This window comes from Jaculus jaculus, chromosome 1 (assembly GCF_020740685.1).
Source record: "Jaculus jaculus isolate mJacJac1 chromosome 1, mJacJac1.mat.Y.cur, whole genome shotgun sequence".
NCBI classification, from domain to species: domain Eukaryota; kingdom Metazoa; phylum Chordata; class Mammalia; order Rodentia; family Dipodidae; genus Jaculus; species Jaculus jaculus.
Window position 1 is genome coordinate 13,668,849 of NC_059102.1, and position 22,507 is coordinate 13,691,355.

The following is a 22,507-nucleotide window of genomic DNA, read 5'->3' on the forward strand; positions in this document are numbered from 1 at the left end:
ATCCTGACTTTGCAACCGCTAAGCTCCTTGAGCTCACCACTGACTGATTATTTAACAACAGCAAACAGAGTCTATGTTTTACCTCATTAATCTCGAATCTTACTGGTGGTGATAACTTTCCAGGTCTGCAGTTCTTAAGCATTCCTTGCCTAAAGGCCTTTGACAGTTTTGTAGCATTCTAGATATGGCAATCATTGGTCAGGTGTCATATTTTCTTTCTAGATTTCACAAAAACAGGTTACATTTCACTGCACTTATTATTTTTCTATGTATTGCCCCCAACAAAGGAATTATTCATCCTTAAACAAATCTGATAAAGCATATGAAATAAATGTACAACAAAAATTAGAAACTTCTGATGTGACCAAACTAATCTTAATACTTTTAATTCCTATTCAAATACAATTTTTCCAATAAGTTGTCAATTAAAGTAGAAGAAAAATAGGTGGAGAAAAGTTTAAGATACCTTAAAAGTTATGTAAATTTTATCATTTTATTTTTTGGGGTGTTTTAGTTGTGTTTTATTTGTCTGATGGTGGTGGTTGTGACTGTTTGACAGGATCATACTATGTAACCCAAGCTGGCGCCTAAGCCAAGATTTCCTGCCTCAGTTTCCTGAATGCTGTTACTGATTACAAGCTCACACCATCGTGACTGACTGGCTTTGGATCTTAAGTGTTCCTGAAAGCCCCCTGTATTAAAGGTTTAGTAGCTGTCTTATGGCACCATTGGGAGGTGGTGGAACCTTTGAGAAGTAGAGCTAACTGGAGAAAGGTAGGTCATTGGGATGTCCCCTTGAAAGAGATGTTGGGACTCTGGCTCCTCCTTATGTCTCTCTCTACTTCTTAGCCACCATGCAGTAAGCACTTCCCCCAGCACACACTCTCTGCTGCCTTACCCTAGGCCTCAAGGCAGCAGCATCAACCCTAAGGTCAGAAACCTCTCAGACAGCAATCCCAAATAAACCTGGACCGTCAACTTATCTCAGTTGTTTGTTATAGCAATGCAGAGCTGACTCACATTGCAAGCTCTCAAAAACAAACAAAAAAATATATATATATAGTATTGCCTCCTTATACATGGAAGATGCCTCCCCAAATCACCAATGATTATCTGAGACTATAGAGTATCAAACTCAATAAATACAAATGGTTCCTACATAAACATATCTATGATACAGTTCAGTTTATAAATTAGACACAGTGTGAGATTAACAACCAAAACTATAAAATAAATAGTAAAAGAGGGTAACTATACCAATATGCTATAATAAAGTTAGGTGAACGTAGTCCCTCTCTCTCTAGATATCTCAGTGTACTGTACTCGTTCTTCTGTGACAATGTGAGATAATACATTGACCACCCACTGAGCTGAGGAGAACGGCACAGCCATGGTCATTATGCTACTACATAAAGGTTACTCGAATAGGAGTCCTATGACACCCACACTACCACAGTTGCTCTGACAACCAGGATGGCAACAAAGTGACGGGCCCATGGGTGCCATCTACAGTGCAGATAGAACGGGAGGATGACTCACCCTGGGACAGGATGGAGGGAGGGAAATGAGGTTTCATTGTGCTACTCAGAACAGCGCACAGCCTAAAACACACGAGTTGTTTACTTATGAAATTTCCCAGTTAATATGTTTGGAGTGTGGTTGGCCCTGAGTAACCAAAACTTCAGAAAGTGATAATGCAGGCAAGAGAGAGTCACTATTTAAAAAAAATCAAAATGACTCTGCCAACCATTCCTAGACTTGCTAGCATTATGTTGTAAATTGTCTTTTTATGGTATGCCCAAATTAGGCCTCTCCTATCATTTTACTTATCTATGAACACACACACATTTATGCATACACTGGCACTCAAGAAAGCTAATTGCTTAGAAAGAACTTAGTCCCTGACTACAGAGACACTCATTCTGACAGCCTCCACCATAGGCTTCTCGTCGTCCTCCATACTGGGAAAGAAGGAGGGCAGCCATTTCTCCTTGCTTTTCTTTTGTCGTGTGCATGTCGGTAGCATGTGCAATGAGGGATATGTGTGCAGCATAAGCCTGTGCAAGTGCAGATACACACACACACACACACACACACACACACACACGGGTTCACATGCAGATGACAGAGCTCACGAGCATTGTCAAGTGTCCTTGATTATTCATCTGTGTGTTTCCTTAAGACTGAGCCTCTCACTGAGACCAATGCTGCCATGTCCAGTCCAACCAGCTAGCCGGGGAAGCCCGCAGACCCTCCCATCTCCGCTCCTCACAGGACTGGGGCTGCAGGAAGGTATGGCCACATCCAGCTGCTTATGTGCTTCTGGAGAACTGAACTCGGGGTGAAGTAGGCCTTTTCAGTTGCTCATGCTTACGCCACAAGCGTTCTTACCCACTGAGCCATCCCCCCAGCCCTTCCATTTGCTTTCTTGCTCCACTGCCTGCCTGGACTGCTGCTTCCCAACACATGCGTCATACAATGGCAGGAATTGCTTTTGCCGTTGATGAAACAGGAGCTGATGAGACTCCCGGAGGTTCTCTAGATGAGCTCAGGAAAGGCACCGAGGAGTGAAGGAGGGCTTGCCGAGAGACAGCAAAAATGAAAGGATAAGAGCTAGAGGAAGCCAGACAGCGCAAGAAAGAGGGTGGTCTATGCTGAATTCAAATCAAAACCATTTGAATTTAAAACCTCAGTATGAGGGACATCTTACTGCATGTTTTACTTAGCTCTGGATCATCCATGAAAACAGTAATTACAACCTGCTTTTAAGAGAAGGCTGAAAAAGGAGACATAAAGGGAAGAGAAAGGAAGGGAGGAGGGTACTTAATAGGTTGATATTGTATATATGTAAGTACAATGATTGTGATGGGGAGGTAATATGATGGAGAATGGAATATCAAAGGGGAAAGTGGGGGGGGGGGGTTGGGAGGGAATTACCATGGGATTTTTTTATAATCATGGAAAATGTTAATAAAAATTTTAAAAAAAAAAATAGAAGGCTGAGCTGAGTTATCCACAGCCGGTGTCAAACTGTTTCCCTCCCTCCTTCCCTCCTTTCCTCCTTCCCTCCTTCCCTCCTTCTCTCAGCGGGCAACATTCATCAAGATCTGAATCAAACACATCACACGCCAAGAGTCCAGGACTGGGCCTGAGGTCAGAGCCAGGTATAGGCTCTACTTCCCAGGTGCATTTGCTGGCTAGGTTGTTTCAGAGAGCAAGGAAGGTTTTAGACCAACTACCTCTCAGACGCTTCTAGGATCCTGCACAGTGTGGCATTTAGTGCAAGTGTGCCAATGTCAGGGAGTTAGAATGGAGAATGATCAGTGAAATTAAGCTTTCAGAGAAACAGGAAATAGATTTTAGTTAAGTGTGCTTCATACAATATTTAGAACATTTTTAGTAATTGACCTTCTATATCCACGGGTTTTACATTGGAGGATTCACTCAATGGCACATTGAAAATACTGAGGAAGGAGAACAGGTTCCAGAAAGCTCCAAAAAGAAATACTTGAATTTCTCACATGCTGAGAGCTGTAACTAACTTTCGGCTATTCTCGCAGGAGAACAGATAGTAGTCTAAAGAGACAAGTGTGCGCCTCCCTTTGTTTATCAAACTATTGAAACAGTGGCCCTAGAGACTTCTAGAGACTTTCAAGTGTCTCCAGGGATCTCATACTGGGTAGGGGAGGAAAGGCCAAGGTCCCTCTTCAAGCCAGAGACAGAACTTGTTTCTCTGGAAGAGATTTCACAGTCCTGACAACTTATTAGGCTAACTAGATGGCCCCCAATATATTCAGTGTTTTATTAGTTTGTAGTTTGCATGTGCAGCCACCTGGCTGGAGGTGGTGTCACTGGGTGGATCTTAAGGTATGGTGATGGGTTTCAGACTTCAATCTAAAGATATGCAAAGTGTGCCTAGCTAGAGTTCCTGAAGTGTGCTGTGGCTTTTGACTTTTAGGCTTGTGCTCGCTCTCTCTCTCTCTCTCTCTCTCTCTCTCTCTCTCTCTCTGTTTGGTCCTGTGAAGGCAGGCCAGCTTCTTCTGCCATTTATGGAACTTCCCCTGGATCTGTAAGCTTCAATAAATATCCCTTCCTCCATAACCGTGCCTGGTCTGGAAGTTCATCTCAGTGAGCCCGAAGCTGTCTGCTACAATGGGCAGGACCATAGCTTAACCAGTTATGAATCCCTCTCGGCCTGTATTTAAACATAAACCTCATGTCAGACCCCAAAGATTGTGATCACTGTGCCCTTGTGTTTGTTCCTTGCCTCATGGCAGCCCCATTGGATAAACCTCCCTCCTCTGATTTTCACTAATACTTGTCTCTGCAGTTGGTATGTTAGGGATGGTGGCTGAGCCTAGTTTGCTGGGACTGCTAGAACCCAGGCTCTGGCCCTAAAACCTCCAATGACAAATCCACCTGAGAGCACCATGCAGAGGCTCTGCTGCAGCTGTCCAGGCCTCCATGGGCCCAGCTCTCCAGCATTCAGTTCAGTCAACGTCTCCCTTACACACTTAGGACTATGATGGTCTTGTCAGTCCTGAACACGTGAAATTGTTCTTTTTTATTGTTTTTTAATTTGAGAGAGAGACAGAATTGGCACACCAAGGCTTCAGCCACTTCAATCAAACCCCAGACACTTGCGCCACCTGGTGGGCATGTGCGACCTTGAGCTTGCCTCACCTTTGTGCATCTGGCTTATGTGGGATCTGCAGAGTTGCACATGGGTCCTTAGGCTTTACAAGCAAGTGCTTTAGCTGCTAGGCCATCTCTCAAGCCCACTTTTTCTTTTTGGAGGTTAATCCCCTAAGCAATCCAGTGTAACAACTACTTATATGGCATCTAAATTTCACTGGGAATTATATATAACCCAGAAATGATTTAAAGTATACAAAATGATATGAAAATGTTGCCCCGTCAGGTAAATGGGATTTGAGGACCGGAATCCAGCCTACTATGGATACTTGTGCTGCTCACCTTTGCTCTGAGAATCTTCCTTTGCAGATGACAGGGATGACTGGAAGACTCAAAGTCACCAAACTGTTGAGAATGCAGAGCTGTTGAGGGCTCAGCACTAAATGAGTCATGTCTTTCATGTCCTCCAAGGCTCAGGGGACATCACTGCATAGCGACCAGAAAGAGCCAGAGGATGGGGAGAGTTCTTTGGAAGACTGTCTTCTGGACGGACACAAAGTGGCTGGTGCATTCATGACCCCACAGAGGCTATTGTTACCTGCACAGGAGCTGCACGATGTTGGGTGTGTCAACATGTCATCATGGATGATGGGAGAGGGCAAAGAAGTCAAATGAGGGACAAGTTGGAAGGAAAGAGGAGTTCAGTGGAAGGGGTGGGGAGGGAAGACAGAAAGGTTAATAGGAGGGGAATATGATTAAAATATATTATGTACGTGTATGAAAATGCCAACAAAAGATTTCTTTACAAACTGTCTGAAAATATAATTGGGTACTCTGATTATATCTGCCAACCCTAATTTGCTGAATATTGCATAAACAATTGCTGATAAAACCAGCATTTACTGAGCCCTGGGTTTTACAATAATCCTTTTATCTGGAGCCAAGAGCCTGAAGACAGGAAAATACAGACCTGTGTATAACAGTGCTGAGGCGAAGCAAGGCAAGAGTCCTGGCTCAGCCACCGTCTGATATTCACCAGTAACCAAGGGGAAAATATGTCACTGTTGGAAAAACACTTGTATCAAATAGCTTTAGAACAAAGCAAATGCCATTCTGCCTTTGGGGAGAGCAGAGGGTCAGAGGGAAACAGGAGTTATTCTTCCCTGCTTGTCTTACATGGGCAGGCTTTGGATTTTTTTTAACAGTGTGCATACATACATAACCTGTGTGATATTGTCTTAGAGGATTTTTTTTTTTTTGCTTTTTAAATTTTTTTAATTTTTAATTTTTTTTTCTTTCTGGGGTGTTTGGTTAGGTTTTTTTTTTAATTATTTATTTATTTATTTATTTGAGAGCGACAGACACAGAGAGAAAGACAGAGGGAGAGAGAGAGAATGGGTGCGCCAGGGCTTCCAGCCTCTGCAAATGAACTCCAGACGCGTGCGCCCCCTTGTGCATCTGGCTAACGTGGGACCTGGGGAACCAAGCCTCAAACCGGGGTCCTTAGGCTTCACAGGCAAACGCATAACCACTAAGCCATCTCTCCAGCCCTGGTTAGGTTTTTTGATACAGGTTCTCACTATAGAACCTAGGCTAACTTCAAACTAGCAATCCTCCTGCCTCAATCCCCCAAGTGCTGAGGTTTCAGGCCCAGCATACCCAGCTCCTAGGCAATATCTTCTTTGACTTTCATTTTGGTTTGTGCACGTGTGTGTGTTATGTATATAAATATTTATATGACTGTGGGCACATTTGTGCATGCATGTGTGTCTCTTGCTTGTGTGTGTGCGTGTGTATGCATGTGGCGGCTAAAGATTAATAGCTGGGTGTCTTCCTCAATTGCTGTTCAGCTTAATCCCTGAAATAGAGTCTATCACACGAACCCAAAGCTCCCCGATCCAGATACAGCTAGCCTAGCTTGCCAGCTTGCCCGCCCCAGAGATCGTCTGTCTCTACCTCCTGAGCACAAGGATCACAAGTAGGAAACACTCACCCAGAATTTACAGGGGTGCCAAGTATCCCTCCAGTCCTCATACTTACATGGCAAGCACTTTACAGACCCTGAAATATTTTTCCTTAAAACACTAAGTCCAAAATATTGTTGCAATATGCAAATTTCATAAAAGGCTTTTTATCTATTTGTACCTTTTCATATTCCTTATTTGTTGGAAGTATAATCCTTCAGAGTGCAGGCCCCCGTCACAGGCTGTTAACGAACAGTCTGGTTTCCCAACCAAGAACTCTAGCCAGTTAATTAAGGAGAGAATGCCCCAGCGCCAAGATGCTGGGGTTTCCGCGGGCTCCGGCCCTGCGCTCCTCGCTGAGGCAGCGAGCAGCTCCCACTAGGCTGGGTGAGTTACCCCAGGGTGTGCTCAGATCCTCCACCTGCCCCTGAGGCGAAGCAGGAAGTCTTTCTACTGCTGGACCTCAGCACTCAGGGCGGGGCCTTTGATAGGACCCTGCAGACTTGAGGGAGTGTCACCAAATGTCAGGTGTCACTTTCTCGGAAGCTCTAAAGGCCATGTCACAAACCCAAAGACCAAGAAGATTCTGCTCTGAGTTTTCAGAAGGAAAAGATAGTTTCAAGAGAACAGTGCATTATGGTGACAAAGCTCTTTTCTCTTATGTCTACTTAGCCTCCTAACACCCCATTTCCAATGATCTCAGACACCCAAGTGTGCACATGGAGAAGAAATAAGTGTCTGCGCAGGTGTGAGGCTTTCCAGTACATGCTCTCCCTATCCTGACAGAAACTTCTCAAAACTGTAAGCCAGAAATAAACCTTTTTGTTCCATCAGCTGCTCTGGTTGGATATTTTGTCCCAAGAACAAGAACTGGACTCCTGGACTCCTCACACCCCAGTATACCACCAGAAACATGGGGGTGTTTCTGGCGAAAATCTGAATTATCAGGGTGTGGTCCATCAATTCAATGTTTATTAAAGGGGAAGAAGTGCTGGTATATATAGCACATGCAGATGAATCCTGAACACAACATGCTGAGTTAAAGAAGCCAGGGCTGGAGAGATGGCTTAGCAGTTAAGCGCTTGCCTGTACAGCCTACGGACCCCAGTTCAAGGCTAGATTCTCCAGGACCCACGTTAGCCACATGCACAAGGGGGTGCATGTGTCTGGAGTTCATTTGCAGTGGCTGGAGGCCCTGGCACACCCATTCTCTCTTTCAATCTGCCTCTTTCTCTCGCTGTCTGTCACTCTCAAATAAAGAAATAAAAATTTAAGAATTTTAAAAAAAGAAGCCAGTCACAAAAAAAGCACATATGTGATGTGTCCATTGAAATAACTTGTCCCGAATAAGTATGTCCATGCAGACAGAAAGGAGATTAGTGATCCCCGGGGATTTAGGGACTAAGGGCAAGCACAGCGATAGCTAAATCATAACAGGTTTCTTTCTGTGGGGAAAATGAAAATGTTACAAAATTAATTAAGTGCATGTATTCCTCTGTGAACAGACTAAAAAAAAAACTTTCAGATGTACGTTGTAAATGGGTGAATTGTTTGGCCTACGAATTACTTCTTAATAAAGTTGTCATTTTAAAATCTGGAGTGCTGACTCATGCCTTTAATCCCAGCAATCCTCACCCCTCTAATGCATCTGGAGTTCATTTGCAGTGAGTGCTTATTTTCTTCCTTCCTTTCTCTCTCAAATGGGCAAATAAAATATTTAAAATAACAGTAGCAGTGGCGGAGGTAGCTTGGGGCAGGGGAGATTGCTGAGTGGAAAAAGCATTTGCCACGGAAGTGTGAGAACCAAAGCTGAGCTTCCAAAAGCTCGTGCTAATGCTGGATGGCTGTGGTGGCCCCGCCCGTAATTCCAGCTCTCAGGAGAGAGAAAGGGGCTCCCTGGAGCCAGCAGGCCAGCTAGACTAGCTGAAGAGACAATCCCTAGGTTCAAATGTGAGACCCTGCTTCAATAAATAAGGTGAGTGCCAGACGTGGTGGCGCACGCCTTTAATCCCAGCACTCGGGAGGCAGAGGTAGGAGGATCGCCATGAGTTCGAGACCACCCTGAGACTCCATAGTGAATTCCAAGTCAGCCTGGACTAGAATGAGACCCTACCTCGAAAAACCAAGAAAAAATAATAAACAAAATGAGGTGGAAAGCAACAACCCAATGTCAGCCTGTGGTCTCAACATACACAACACACACACACAGACACACAGAAAAATAGTAAATCCAACATCATTTCCACAATAAAATACATGCTATCTTTGCTCCTTGCTGCCCTTCAAATTGTATTTTCCAGGAAAACCTGTGAGGAAGTGCTAATAACAGCTTTTGTCATCACCGTCCTTGTCTTCTAAATCAATCCTATAAAGTGTGAAGTGACCCAAATAGGCCCTCAATTGAGTGAGTGGCCCCAGCACCCTCTTTCATCTTCCTCTACAGGACAGGGACCAACCTCATAAACACAAGTTGCTGCCTGATGTCACAGAAGAAAATGTGGAGCCAGGATGAGAGTTTTCTAGCAGAAAACCTAATTTGACACTAATTAACCACTGGGATCTCACGAAATTACAAAGCTTTCATACAGCAAAAGACACTGTGAATAGAGCAAAGAGACAACCTACAGAATGGGAGAAAATCTTTGCCAGCTACACATCTGACAGAGGATTAATATCCAGAATATACAAAAAACTAAACAATAAATAATCAAACAGACCAATTAAAAATGGACTATGAAACTAAATAGAATTCTCAAAAGAAGAAATATAGATATATAACAGACATATAAGCATCTTAAAAAAAGCGTCCTACATCCTTAGTCATCAGGGAAATACAAATTAAAACTACTTTGAGATTCCATCTCACTCCTGTCAGATTGGCTGTCATCAAGAAAACAAATGATAATAAATGTTGGCAAGGATGTGAAAAAAGGGGAGCCCTTCTACATTGTTGGTGGAAATATAGTCTGGTACAACCATTGTGGAAATCAGTGTGGAGGTTCTTGTGACAGCTAAAAATATGACCCAGCTACAGCATTCCTAGGCATATACCCCAAGGACTCTTCCAACTACCTTAGAGACACTTTCACAACCATGCTTATTGCTGCTCTATTCACAGTATCTAGGAAATGGAACCAGCCTAGATGTCCATACACAGATGAATGGATAATAAAGACGTGGTACATTTACACAATGTAGTTCTATTCAGCTGTAAAGAAAAATGAAAATATGAAATTTGCAGGGAAGTGGATGGATCTATAAAGGATTATATTAAGTGAGGTAACCTAGGCCCAGAAAGCCAAATATCACGTGTTTTCTCTCATATGTGGATCCTAGTTACAAATATTCAGACTTGTGTGTGAGTTGGGGTAAAAATTGGTAGCAGAGGTCAGTAAGCTAGAAAAGGGCTATAAGGGAGGGAGGAGAGAGGTGGGCTTAAGGGGATGGTATTGTACATATGTAAGTAGATGGACAGATTTCTGTGGGTAGAATGGCCTAAGCAGGGTCAGGGGAAGAGAGTGAGTAAAAGGAGTGTGGGGGAGGGGTAATCAAAATTCAGGATATTATAAATAAGCCACATGATAACCTACTTCTTTGGATAATGGCAAACCTAGAAACCACAAACTTGTTACTAGAAAAATTTCAGTGCCAGGGTTGGGATATCTTCCAGTGAGTTGTTGGCCAGGGAGGTCCCTGATGCCCTCAAAGCATTACAGGTCATTGCCAAGGCTCTTGTTTTCCCAGAAGGACTAGATGAAAAGACCCTATTGCTGAAGACTCCACATGTCCAGGCTACAAGGCCACTGAGAAATCAAACTGAGGCTGAGCTGAAAACCTTCTCCCGGTAGACCAGCTGACAGAAAGCTTGAAAAATATGTACTGCATGCAGCCTTATGGTAGACAGAAGCCATCAGTGGTGAAAACAGTGGACACTGCAAGCCTCAAGTTTGGCCAGCCAGGCCAAGTGAGCCAACAGGTGCAACAGTGGCATGCCTGTTATGGGGAAAACTAAATACTCTCTAATTGTATTGGAGACTTGTTCTATGGGAAGGAATGCATGCCTGGTACTGAAAACCTAAGCAAAAGCCTATGGTGGGGGTTCATGAGCATTAGAAGTGCAATGCCTGCTCTTGTCTGGCTAAATGCATATATTATGCTCACCAAACTGCCCTGTAAGCACTTTACTTAATGTTCATACCAATATATTAATGCTGCTCTCCCTTTTGGTTAGAGAACCTTCTCTTTTCAGATGGTGGTGACCACTGGGATGACTCCACAAGACACCAAAAGACACCACAGTGCTGAGAAGATGTGACGGAGGAGTGTGCAGCACTGGAACGTCTCTATCACACCTTCGGCTCAGGGTCCATTGTGAAAGAGGTGACAGGAAGAATGTAAGAGCTGAAGGAAGGGTAGGACTGCTTACAATGCAATCAACCAGACAGAAATTGGCCTGGACATCCATGACCTCGCAGCGCCTGGCACTACCTTCACAAGACCATCATAATAGGAGGAAAGGACAATGACATCAAAATAAAAGAGAGACTAATGGAGAGAGGGAGGGGATATGATGGAGTGTAGATTCGTGAAGGGGAAAGGGAGGGAATTATCATGATTTATTGTCTGTAAGTATGGAAGCTGTCAATAAAAAGGGAAAAACAAAGGAAACCTAATTTGATTTCTAACCCACTTAAAGACCAAGTGATGAAATGTCTTCGGCTGTCACATTACTAGTTATGTTTTCAAAAGTAATTAAATAAAACCACTACATCTCTTATTTTAATGGTATGCAGAGTGATTCTTTTTTACTATTAATTTTTTTCTTAGCATACAAAGAAATTAGTTTGATTGTGACATTTTCGTGCACATTATACTCTGTTCTTTTTCACCCCCACAGCCCTCATCCATCCCCTTCTCTCCATCTTGCTGGTTCCTTCTTCTTCACAGAGGTTCTCCTTCCTGTGTGCAGGACGCTCCTATTCCATGACCCTCTCTTGTTCTTCTTTCCCCGTGGACTGCTTCCTCTTCTCTTCTGGTCCCCTGTCCACTTGCATGCCATGTAACTTATATGTACACATTGTGCGACATCCTTTCTTGTCTGTGATAAGCTTGCAGTACTTGTCTACCTGAGCCTGGATCATTTCACTTAACATAATACCTTCCTTTGCCATCCATCTTCCTGTGAATGTCATACTTTCTCCTTTATTTACAGCTGAAGCAAATTCCACTGTGTGGCCACACTGCTATGCTACATTCTCTTTATCCTTCATCTGTTGATAAACATCTAAGCTGCTTCCATTACCTCTACTATGAATAGTGGAGAACAAAAAAAGCGGATGTGCAAATATCTTTATGTTATGCTGAATTCGAATCCTTTGGGAAAATACCCAGGATCATATGAGAGTTCTGTTGTTAGCTTTTTGAGGAACCTCCATATGATTCTCACAATGGCTGCACCAATTTACATTTCCACCAGCAGTTAATAAGGTTTCCTCTTTCCCCACATCCTCACCAGTGTTTGCTATCATTTATTTTCTTGATGATAACCATTCTGACTGGAAAAAGAGGAAATCTCAAAGCAGTTTTAATTTGCATTTCCCTGATGGTTAAGGATGTTGAACACATTTTCAAATATTTTGGACTATTTACATTTCTTCCTTTGAGAACTATTTATTAAATTCATTAGCACATTTATGGATTGGTTAATTTTTTGATATTTTATTTTTGAAGTTTTTCATAGACCTTAGACATTAAAATCTATAGAAACTAGACAGAGGGCTGGAGAGATGGCTTAGCAGTTAAGGCGCTTGTCTGCAAAGCCAAAGGACCCAGGTTCAATTCCCCAGGGCCTATGTAAGCCAGATGCACAAGGGGGCTCATGGTATGGAGTTCATTTGCAGTGGCTGGAGGCCCTGGCACACCCATTCTCTCTCTCGCTCACTCACTTGCTCACTCTCTAGCTCTTGCTCTCTCTTCCTATTTCTGAATCTCTCAAATAAAATATTTTTTGTTTATTTGTATTTATTTGAGAGTGACAGGCATAGAGAGAAAGAGGCAGACAGAGAGAGAGAGAGAGAGAGAGAGAGAGAGAGGATGGGTGCACCAGGGCCTCCAGCCACTGCAAACAAACTCCAGATGCATGTGCCCCCTTGTGCATTTGGCTAACGTGGATCCTGGGGAATTGAGCCTCGAACTGGGGTCCTTAGGCTTCACAGGCAAGCGCTTAACCGCTAAGCCATCTCTCCAGCCCTATCTTCCATTCTGTTACCTCTGTCTTCACTTTCAGAGTGAAACCCTTGTGAGATTTCCCTCTTCTCCGCATTCTTCAGTTTCTCCTAAGCAGTTTCACAAGTCAAGCCATACTACAAGTAATCGTACCTAATAGCTTGCATCATGCCTGTTTTTATTACTCCTCTCACCTCTATCTACAGACAGCCTACCCTCATCTCTCCTCAAAAAAGACAAGACTCTCTTACAGCCCCAAACACTCCACACTGCCAGAAAAAAACCTTTGGGTCAAAAATCAGAGCTTCATGTCTATCTCTTATTAAACTAGGGTTCCTGGCCATCTTGGGCATGCAACAGAAGAAAGCCATTGGTCAGTGGAGAAGAGATGTCGCAACAAGACTGCTGGGTTTCATTGACCTGCAAAAAAAAATCACCATGCTTACTGCTAAAAGAAAGAACAACAGGGCTGTAGAAATGGCTTAGTGGTTAAGCGCTTGCCTGTGAAGCTGAAGGACCCAAGTTTGAGGCTCAATTCCCCAGGACCCACATTAGCACAAGGGGGCACACGCATCTGGAGTTCATTTGCAGTGGCTATAGGCCCTGGAGTGACCATTCTCTCTCTCTCTCTCTCTCTCTCTCTCTCTCTCTCTCTCTCTCTCTCTCTCTCCCTCTTTCTCTCTCTGTCTGTTGCTCTCAAATAAATAAATAAAAATAAACAAAAAATAACTAAAAGAAAGAAGAACAAACTTTTAACATCCTCTGTGTTTGAATGAAATATATATATATAGACTTATTTCCTATTCCCACAGACAAGGAAAGAAATGGGCACTGTAAGTTGAGGAAAACATCAGCTCCAAATGGTTCCCATGCCCTTACAAGGACCATTCGACCAGTTTGGGTCTCATTAAGTTGCAGAAGCAGCAGAAAAAAAAAAGAGGGAACACCTCTGAGAATCCATTGTGGGCATAGCTCTGTGCTTGGCCCTGTAGATACCAAGTAGCTAGGATACCATGTGTTCCAATATATCCCTCAAGATGACAAATTGTGATTTATCATGCATTTATTACACCGCATGAAACAAGGTTCCCCGACCTCGTCAGAACCAACACTTTGAGATGGATAATTCCTTGAGATGGGGTTTTCCTGCCCTCTGAAGCATGCTAACATGGCCTCACCCACTCAAAACTGGCAGCACCTCCTCAGCTGTGACAAAAAAAAAATTGTCCCGAGTGGTGGGAAGGACCCAAAACCACACTGCAGTGGAGTTATAATGATCTCATTTCAAAGATGAGCCATGGGCTGCACTGGAGGCCCCAAAATGGTGGATTTGCCAGGGCTACAGGACAGCCATCAAGGGAAGCTGCTGTCTTGGGAAGCAAGCAGCCCAGCTGCAGGGGCAGAGTTACCCATGACTGTCAGAACCCAGAGGATTCCATCATGAGTCCCAGGTGCCAGATATGGACCTCCTGGATTTGATTCTTGGCCCTGATGATTTTCTGTCTTGCATTGGTCTGATCTTTACTTGGTATGCCCCATGCCCTCATTTTTTGGAATGGGAATGTTTACTCTGTGCCATTCATTTTGTGTTGGAAATAGGTAACTTGTGTTTTGATTTCACAGAGCTTGTAGTTGAGAGACTTATATCTCTAATGTGACTTTGGATTTTGAATTTCTGAATAGTGTTGGGATTGGAAAAGACTATAGAAACTTTCAAAGTCTGACTATGCATCCTGCATCATGGGATGGTCATGAGTCTAGGTGGGGGGGACTGGGGCAGAACATGGTGGTTTGAATGAAATGTTCCCCATAGGTCCATGTGTTCTGAATACTTAGTCCTCAGCTAGGGGCAACGTGGTAAACTGGTGGTGTCCTTGGGAGGTAGAGCCTTGCTGGAGGAGGCATGTCTGTGGGAATGAGCTTTGAGATGTATTAGACCAGCCTCACTGATTATAGTTGGCTCACTCTTAATCTTTTATTTATTTATTTATTCATTTATTTCTTTAACAGAGGAAGAGAGAGAGAATGGGTGCACCAGGGCCTCCAGCCACTGCAAATGAACTCCAGGTGTATGTGCTCCCTTGTGCATCTGGCTAACATGGGGCCTGGGGAATTGAACCTGGGTTCTTTGGCTTTGTAGGCAAACACCTTAACCACTAAGCCATCCCTCCAGCCCGGTTGGCTCACTCTTGCTGTTGGTGTACAAAGATGTGGCTCCCTGCTGTCTGTTCTTGCCATGCTTCTCCCACCACAATGAAACTTACCCTTGAAATAGTAAGCTGAAAAATCCCTTTGTTGGGATACCTTCCAGTGAGTCATTGGCCAGAGAGGTCCCTGATGACCCAAAAACATTACAGACCATTGCCAGGCTCTTGATTTCCTGCCAGGAATAGGTGATAAGGCACTATTGCTGAAGACTCCACATGCTTGTGCTGCAAGGTCACTGAGAAATCCTGCTGGAGCTGAGCTAAAAACCTCCTCCCTGTAGACCAGCTGAAAGAACGCTAGGAAAAGCTATGTTGCATGCAACTCCATGGGAGAGAGAGAAGTCGTCAGTGTAGACAGACAACAGAGGACACTGCAAACCTTAAGTTTGGCCAGCCAGGCCAAATGAACGTATGGATGCAATAGTGACAGGTCGGTTATGGGAAAAACCAGCTGCTCTCTAATTGGGCTGGAGGCCTGCTCCACCAGAGGGAATATATGCATGATTCTGAAAACGTACAAAGGGAAGTCATGAGCCCTAGGGGTGCAATGCCTGCTGGTGTCTAGCTAAATGCATATACTTATGCTCACCAAACATTAAGAGAAGTCCTGTAAGCACATCTTTTAATGTCCATGCCCATATATTAGTACTATTCTCACTTTTGGTTAGAGAAGCTTCTCTTTTCAGATGGCAGTGAGCTCTGAGATGACTCAAAAGGCACCATCGTGCTAAGAAGAAGTGACAGAGGAGTGCTTAGCACTGAAATATCTCTATCACACCTTCCAAGGCTCAGGGTCCATTGCAGAAGAAGTGGCAGAAAGAATGTAAGAGCCAAAGGAAGGTAGGACTCCTTACAATGCACTCTACCAGACCCAAAAAAAAAAAAAAAAAAAAAAAAAAGGCCTGGATATTCTCATAGTGCCTGGCACTACCTACACAAGATCTTCATAATAGGAGGAAAAGATGATGACATCAAAATAAAAGAGAGACTGATTAAGAGGGGGAGGGGATATGATGGAGAGCAGCATTGCAAAGGGGAAAGCAAAGGGGGAAGGAATTATTATGGTTTGTTGTTTATAGTGATGGAAGTTGACAATAAAACATAAAATGAAAGAAGAAAAACAAACCCCTTTCCTCACGTGAGCTGCTTCTAGTTAGGTCTTCTGTCCTGCCAAGTAGAAGGCAAATGCTACAGCTGCATCCAGAAGCCAACCAGCTCTTCCCAGCGCCAATACCAGCCCAGGTGTCGAAGGAGGAATGCTGGAATTCTCTGCTCCAGTTTACATTGAGAGCCTTCCAACTTTTCCTCAGATGAGAACTAAATGAAGGAGGTGAGCTCATGCAATCATAAAGGAGCCCTTCCCCGGGATGCCCCCAGGGGGCCGGAGGAGAGCGGCTGAACAGAGGTCTGGTGCGTGAAGCCTTGTGGAGGATGAGCAGGGCAGTTTAATTCAGTTCTAGCACAAGATCTCCATCTCTGCTCTCCAGGGGCTGGAATGAGCTGGCGAATGCTAAGAACATGATTTGGCCATCTCAGCAAATGAATAAGTGTCACAAATAAAGCAATAGCACCAGGTAATTGAATTAATTTGCCTCATACACGTGATCCGCCAACCCTCCCCACTGACAAAGATGCCTTGCTAGCTGGGATGGTCGCTCTTGGTGCACCCTTGGATACTGAAATCACTTCTGGGCTTCTAATTCTCAGAGGATGCACTTATAAAGACCATGAGGGACAAAAGACAAGCGCACCCTCTTTCCCCCTGTTCTGCTAGCACCCCTCATTTCTTCACCCCATTTCTTCACACCTTCTTATGGTCTTGTCCAACATTCTTCTGTGCATTCTGAGCTGCACTTGTAACTGATTTAAAGCGGAGGATGAGGATGAAGGGGAGATGCACCAGGAGTTAAGATAATTTTCATAAGTTAGAATTTTTAAAAAAATTATTTATTTGAGAAAGAAAGAGAAACAGGCAGAGAAAGAGAGAGAGAGAACAGGCGTGTCAGGGACTCCAGTCACTGCAAACAAACCCCAGACACATGCACCGCCTTTCCATCTGGTTTATGTGGGCACTAGGGAAATCAAACCTGGGTCCTTAGGCTTTGTAGGCAAGCGCCTTAACTGCTAAACCATCTCTCCAGCCCCATAAATTGGATTTTTTAATGTTATTAGTATACAGAAAGTGTTTATAAGCCCAAAAGACATGGGGGTCAGGACAAAATTAAAAGAAAAAAAGATCTCTTTACAAAGTTACTTTTTGCTTAAGCCCAGAGACTCAAAAAGGCCTAAGTGGATTTTTTTTCCCCCATGACCTACAAAGAGAGGGACATTCAATTAGCCACAAAGCTTCCAGACCAAAAATCAGAGACATGCCCCCCACACACAAACATGTGCATGTGCGCACACACGTGTGGCCACACATGCAGAGGCCAGAGGCCAGCATCAAGTGTTGGTACCTTAGGTAGTTCCACTTTTTTCTTTTGAGGCAGGGTCTGTCATTGACCTGAGCTAACCAGGTAGGCTAGACGGGCAGGGCAGCATGCCCAGGGATCCTCCTGTCTCCACCTCCTCAGTGCTGGGATTACAAATACATGCCAATATTCCTGGCTTTTTTCATGTGGATTCCATGGATCAAATTTGGGCTCTCATGCTTATAAGACAAATACTCCCTAGGCCATCGCCCCAGTGCACAAAGGTCTCCATCTCTGCTCTCCAGGGGCTGGAATGAGCTGGCGAATGCTAAGAACATGATTTGGCCATCTCAGCAAATGAATAAGTGTCACAAATAAAGCAATAGCACCAGGTAATTGAATTAATTTGCCTCATACACGTGATCCGCCAACCCTCCCCACTGACAAAGATGCCTTGCTAGCTGGGATGGTCGCTCTTGGTGCACCCTTGGATACTGAAATCACTTCTGGGCTTCTAATTCTCAGAGGATGCACTTATGTGAATGTGAGCAGCCAGGACACTTCTCCCTGCTGACGCTACTCACGCACTCCAACCACTTCCTCATGACAAGCTCAGTCAGTGTTGTGATTACTTTCTAATATTTTCCTTTTTTTTGTTTGTTTATTTGAGAGAGAGAGAGAGATTGAGAGAACAAGGCAGATAGAAAGAAAGAGTGAATGGGCACTCCAGGGCCTCTAGCCACTGCAAGCAAACTCCAAATGCGTGCGCCCCCTTGTGCATCTGGCTGACGTGGGTCCTGGGGAATCAAACCAGGATCCTTAGGTTTCACAGGCAAATGCCTTAACCGCCAAGGCATTTCCCCAGCCCTTTTTTTTTAATCATTTATTTATTTATTTATTTATTTATTTGAGAAAGAGAGAGGCAGATAGAAAAATGCACAGTCAATGTTGTTTAGCCATCTAATGGTCACTCTTAACAGTGGGATATGTCTGCATCTCTGTAGAACTATTTGGTCTGAGAATTCAGGTCTTGGCATTGCTGGCTCAACACACAGACCTTGTGAACAGTGTCATGTCAGCAAATGTGTTCTGACGTCGCCAGAACAGTCTGTTTGACCTTATTGTGCAATCAGGAGTGACTGATTCCCTTTCAAGGAGACATTAACCCAATTTAAACACCATAGGATACCTGAAAAAAATGATTCTCTAGCACATTAAACAGACTCTTGGATCTACTAATGTGGGCTTATTCACATGCAGGGTATTACATTGTCTGTTTCCATCACTATACTATGACAGCCAGATTTTTAAATAACACTGTGAAAATGGGAGGCTAGAGGCTCTGGTGTGTCTATTCTCTGTCTTTTTTTTCTCTCTCTCTCTCTCTTCTCCCCCCCTTTCACTTTCTCTTTCTCACGAATAAAATTAATTAATTAATTAAAATTTAAAACAAGGTTTATATTTGTGGTCATGGTTCTGACTCAAGGTTGAGACGCTGCATCTGCTAATGGTCTTCTTGCTGGTAGAGTCCCTAGATGGCATGGAGCATCTCAAGGCCCCATTGCTAGTGCACTTCTTGTAGATGCCCCCCACCATTTGCGCTCCCCACTGTGCTGACCTGGTTTGGGCTATCGTGATCCGCACTGGGTCTGCCTTCTCTTAAGCTGCTCTTCCTACCATTCTCTCAAGCTGTCTCTGGATGGCTGCATTTATGACTAGACCAGCCAGCCTGTGGGGCATGCCGTTTACATGATGTGATGGTTTCTATTTATTGTCAACTTGGCAGGACCGAGACTCACTTAGGAAATGAACCTCTGGGCATGCCTGTGAAGGACTAGATCAGGTTCATTGAGGTAGGAAGACCCACCTTCACTGCGGGTGGCACAGTTCCACAGGCTGGCGTCCTGAGTTGGATTAAAAAGGAGAAAGGGACCTGAGCAAGAACATTCATCGCTGTTTCCTCGCTGTGCTACGTGGGAGCAGCTGCCTCGAGCTCCTGCTCCCGTTGCCTTTCCTGCCGTGGAGGACTGGAACCTCGAAGTGTAAACTGAAATACTCCCTCCCTTAAGCTGGCCGTTGTCCCACTAATGAGATGGGTAACTAACAGCCTGGGACAGCTACGCACCGTGGGAACGTCCTGCACGAACACCCGCTGTCTACTGAATGAACTCGCTGCCCTCTCTTCGAGGATTCAAGGACCTCTGTCAGGAACAGTTCATCTTCCTTCCCAGCTTCCCTCACGCTATCCTTCTGCCTTAAATGTGCACTGGTGGGTACCCGATGTCCTTCTGCCTGAGCAGGCCTTTGGCTTTCCATCCTGTGATCCCCATCATCCACCCTAGTGCCTGCCACTCGACCCCCCAGGGCTTTAGGCTCCACGCAAAATGCACTCTGCCATGCATCCTTCCCTGGCCTCCCAGCACTGTGCCAATGCTGTGCCCCTTGGATGCCCCAGGCCAAGGGTTTTACTTCCTTTTCTTTGGTCCCTACTTGGCAGCGACGTTCTAGAAGAGAGAACACTATCTTGGAAGCTTCATTATCACCTGCATGCTTAGCATGACCAGGAATTCAGCAATGGCTCATGCAGTAGGATCAGCCCAGGGTGCTCTCTGGAGTCACTCCCCTTGGGTTTATTCTTGAGCCAAAAGTCCATGGGGAAACGCAGCGCGTATGCATGCATGTGTGAGCCAGAGGCCGACCTCAGGCGTCTTCCTCAATTGCTCGCCATCTTTATTTCTGGAGACAAGGTCTCTCACGGAACCCCTGACTTTATTGATTCAGCTAGATTGGCTGGCCAATGAATCCCTGAGGTCAATTTGTCTCCACCTTCCCAGTGCTTGGGTTACAGCCTGCTACCAAGCCTGACCCTTTACATGGGTGTCAGGGACCCAACCTCAGGCCCAACAAGCACTTTAACCACTGAGCTATCTCTCTAACCCCTATTAGCATGTTGTTTCAAAAATGAGTTTGAGCCGGGCATGGTGGCGCACGCCTTTAATCCCAGCACTCGGGAGGCAGAGGTAGGTAGATAACTGTGAGTTCGAGGCCACCCTGAGACTACACAGTTAATTCCAGATCAGCCTGGGATAGAGTGAGACTCTACCTCAAAAAAACAAAAAAGAAAAAAAAATTTTTTTTTTTTTGAGTAGAAACACCCTGTGGAGAGAAATGGTGCTATGTACAAAAGCCATAGATTGCTACAGGAAAATTTCAGTGCCAGGGATAGGATATATTTCAGTGAGTTGTTGGGTAGGAAAGCCCTTAATCACCCCAAAACAATACAGGCTTTGCCAAGGCTTTTGGTTACCCACCAGAACTAGATAGTAAGCCCCTCCTGCTGAAGACATGGCATGATTCGGCTACAAAGACCCTGAGAAATCAAGCTGGAACTGAGCTGAAAGTCTCTTCCCTGTTGACTAGCTGTCAGGATGCTAGAAAGGCCTGTGTAGCCTATTGAGGAAGAAAAGTCATCAATGGTCTTAACCAGCAGTGGATGCTACAAGCTTTATGGCCTGCCTGTCAGGCTAAATGTGCCAACTAGTGTAATGGTATCACGTCTGATATGGAGGAAACCAGCTGCTCTCTGGTTGATTTGAGGCCTGCTCCATGGGAAGGAATTCATGTCTAGTGCTGTAAACCTAATCAAAAGTTTATAGCAGAGGAGGTCATAAGCGCTGCGGTGGGGGGAGGGGATTTCTACTGTGGCTTGGCTAACTAGATATATTGTGCCCACCAAACTGCCTTCTAAATTGTTATGTCCATATATTAATGTTACTCTCACTTTTGGCTAGAGAAGTTTCTCTTCAGATGGTAGTGTCCACTGAGGTGACTCAGAAGTAATCAAAGTGCTGAGAAGAAGAGACAGGTTAAAGTCTAACTTGGGTAGAATCATGAGTCCTATAGTGATTCTCAAAAATGTTGCCAAGGGGCTGGCTTAGTGGGTAAAACTGCTTACCATGCAAGCCTGAGGACCTGAGTTCAATCCGCAGCTCCCACATAAAAGGTCAAGCATGGCCATGCATGTGCCTATAGTGGCAGTGTTGAAATGGGCAGAGACAGTAGAATCACAGGGACTCGTTGGTCCATCAGGCTACCCGGAAAACCTGTGAGCTCCAGGTTCCATGAGAGAGCCTCTATCAGGGGAATAAGGCAGCGGGGCAATAAAGGATGGCCGCCAGCATCTCCTCTGGACTCCGTATGCACGCACATGGGCACACATGCACACACAGGCATACCCCACACAAACCCAGATAAAATGTCTCAAGGGTTAAACTGTTTTGAAAAGAAAATATTTTCGGCTGGAGATATGGCTCAGTAGTTACGGCACTGGCCTGAGAGGACCTAAGGACCCAGGCTAAATTCCCCAGAATCCACATAAAACCAGGTATCTGTACAAAGTGGCACATGTGTCTGGAGTTCCTTTGCAGTGGCCGGAGGTCATGGTGCCCCCATATTCTCTCTCTCTCTCATAAATAAATAAATAAAACATTTTTTAAAAGTATTATGTTTGGGAAAAATGCATTCTTAAAAAAAAAGTTAAATTTTCACAAAGGTAAAAATTCTCCTCTACAATTCAGTGATTTTTGTCCTGTTTGCAACACTCTACAGTATTTTAAAGTCATGTCAATAACTGTCATAAACTGGCAATACCAAGTACAACTCTAATTAACTGGAGGTTTAAAATGATGAGATTACCTAAGGAACGTTGATGATGTGGGCACTTCCGCAATGAGACTTGACTGGCGAGGGGCAGCCTTCTAAAAGCTACCCTGTTGAGGAAAGGTGCCACTTCTTAGCTGTAGGATCATAAAGGGGACGTTGCTATAGTGTCCAGAGAAAGAGCTGAGCACTTTCTCTGGGTTGCACTTCCCGGGAATCCTCACAAACCTACACGCTCTGCTCTTGCACTGCCTGAATCTTTTAGCTGTTCTACATCAGAAACCTCTTAACTGATTTATTAGTCATGGACTTTAAATGGATGTTCATAATTTCATGATGTTTGTGTTGATTTTCTTCCAAAAGCTACACTGCCTCTGGCTCCCAGGGTCCCAGAGTCCCAGCCTGA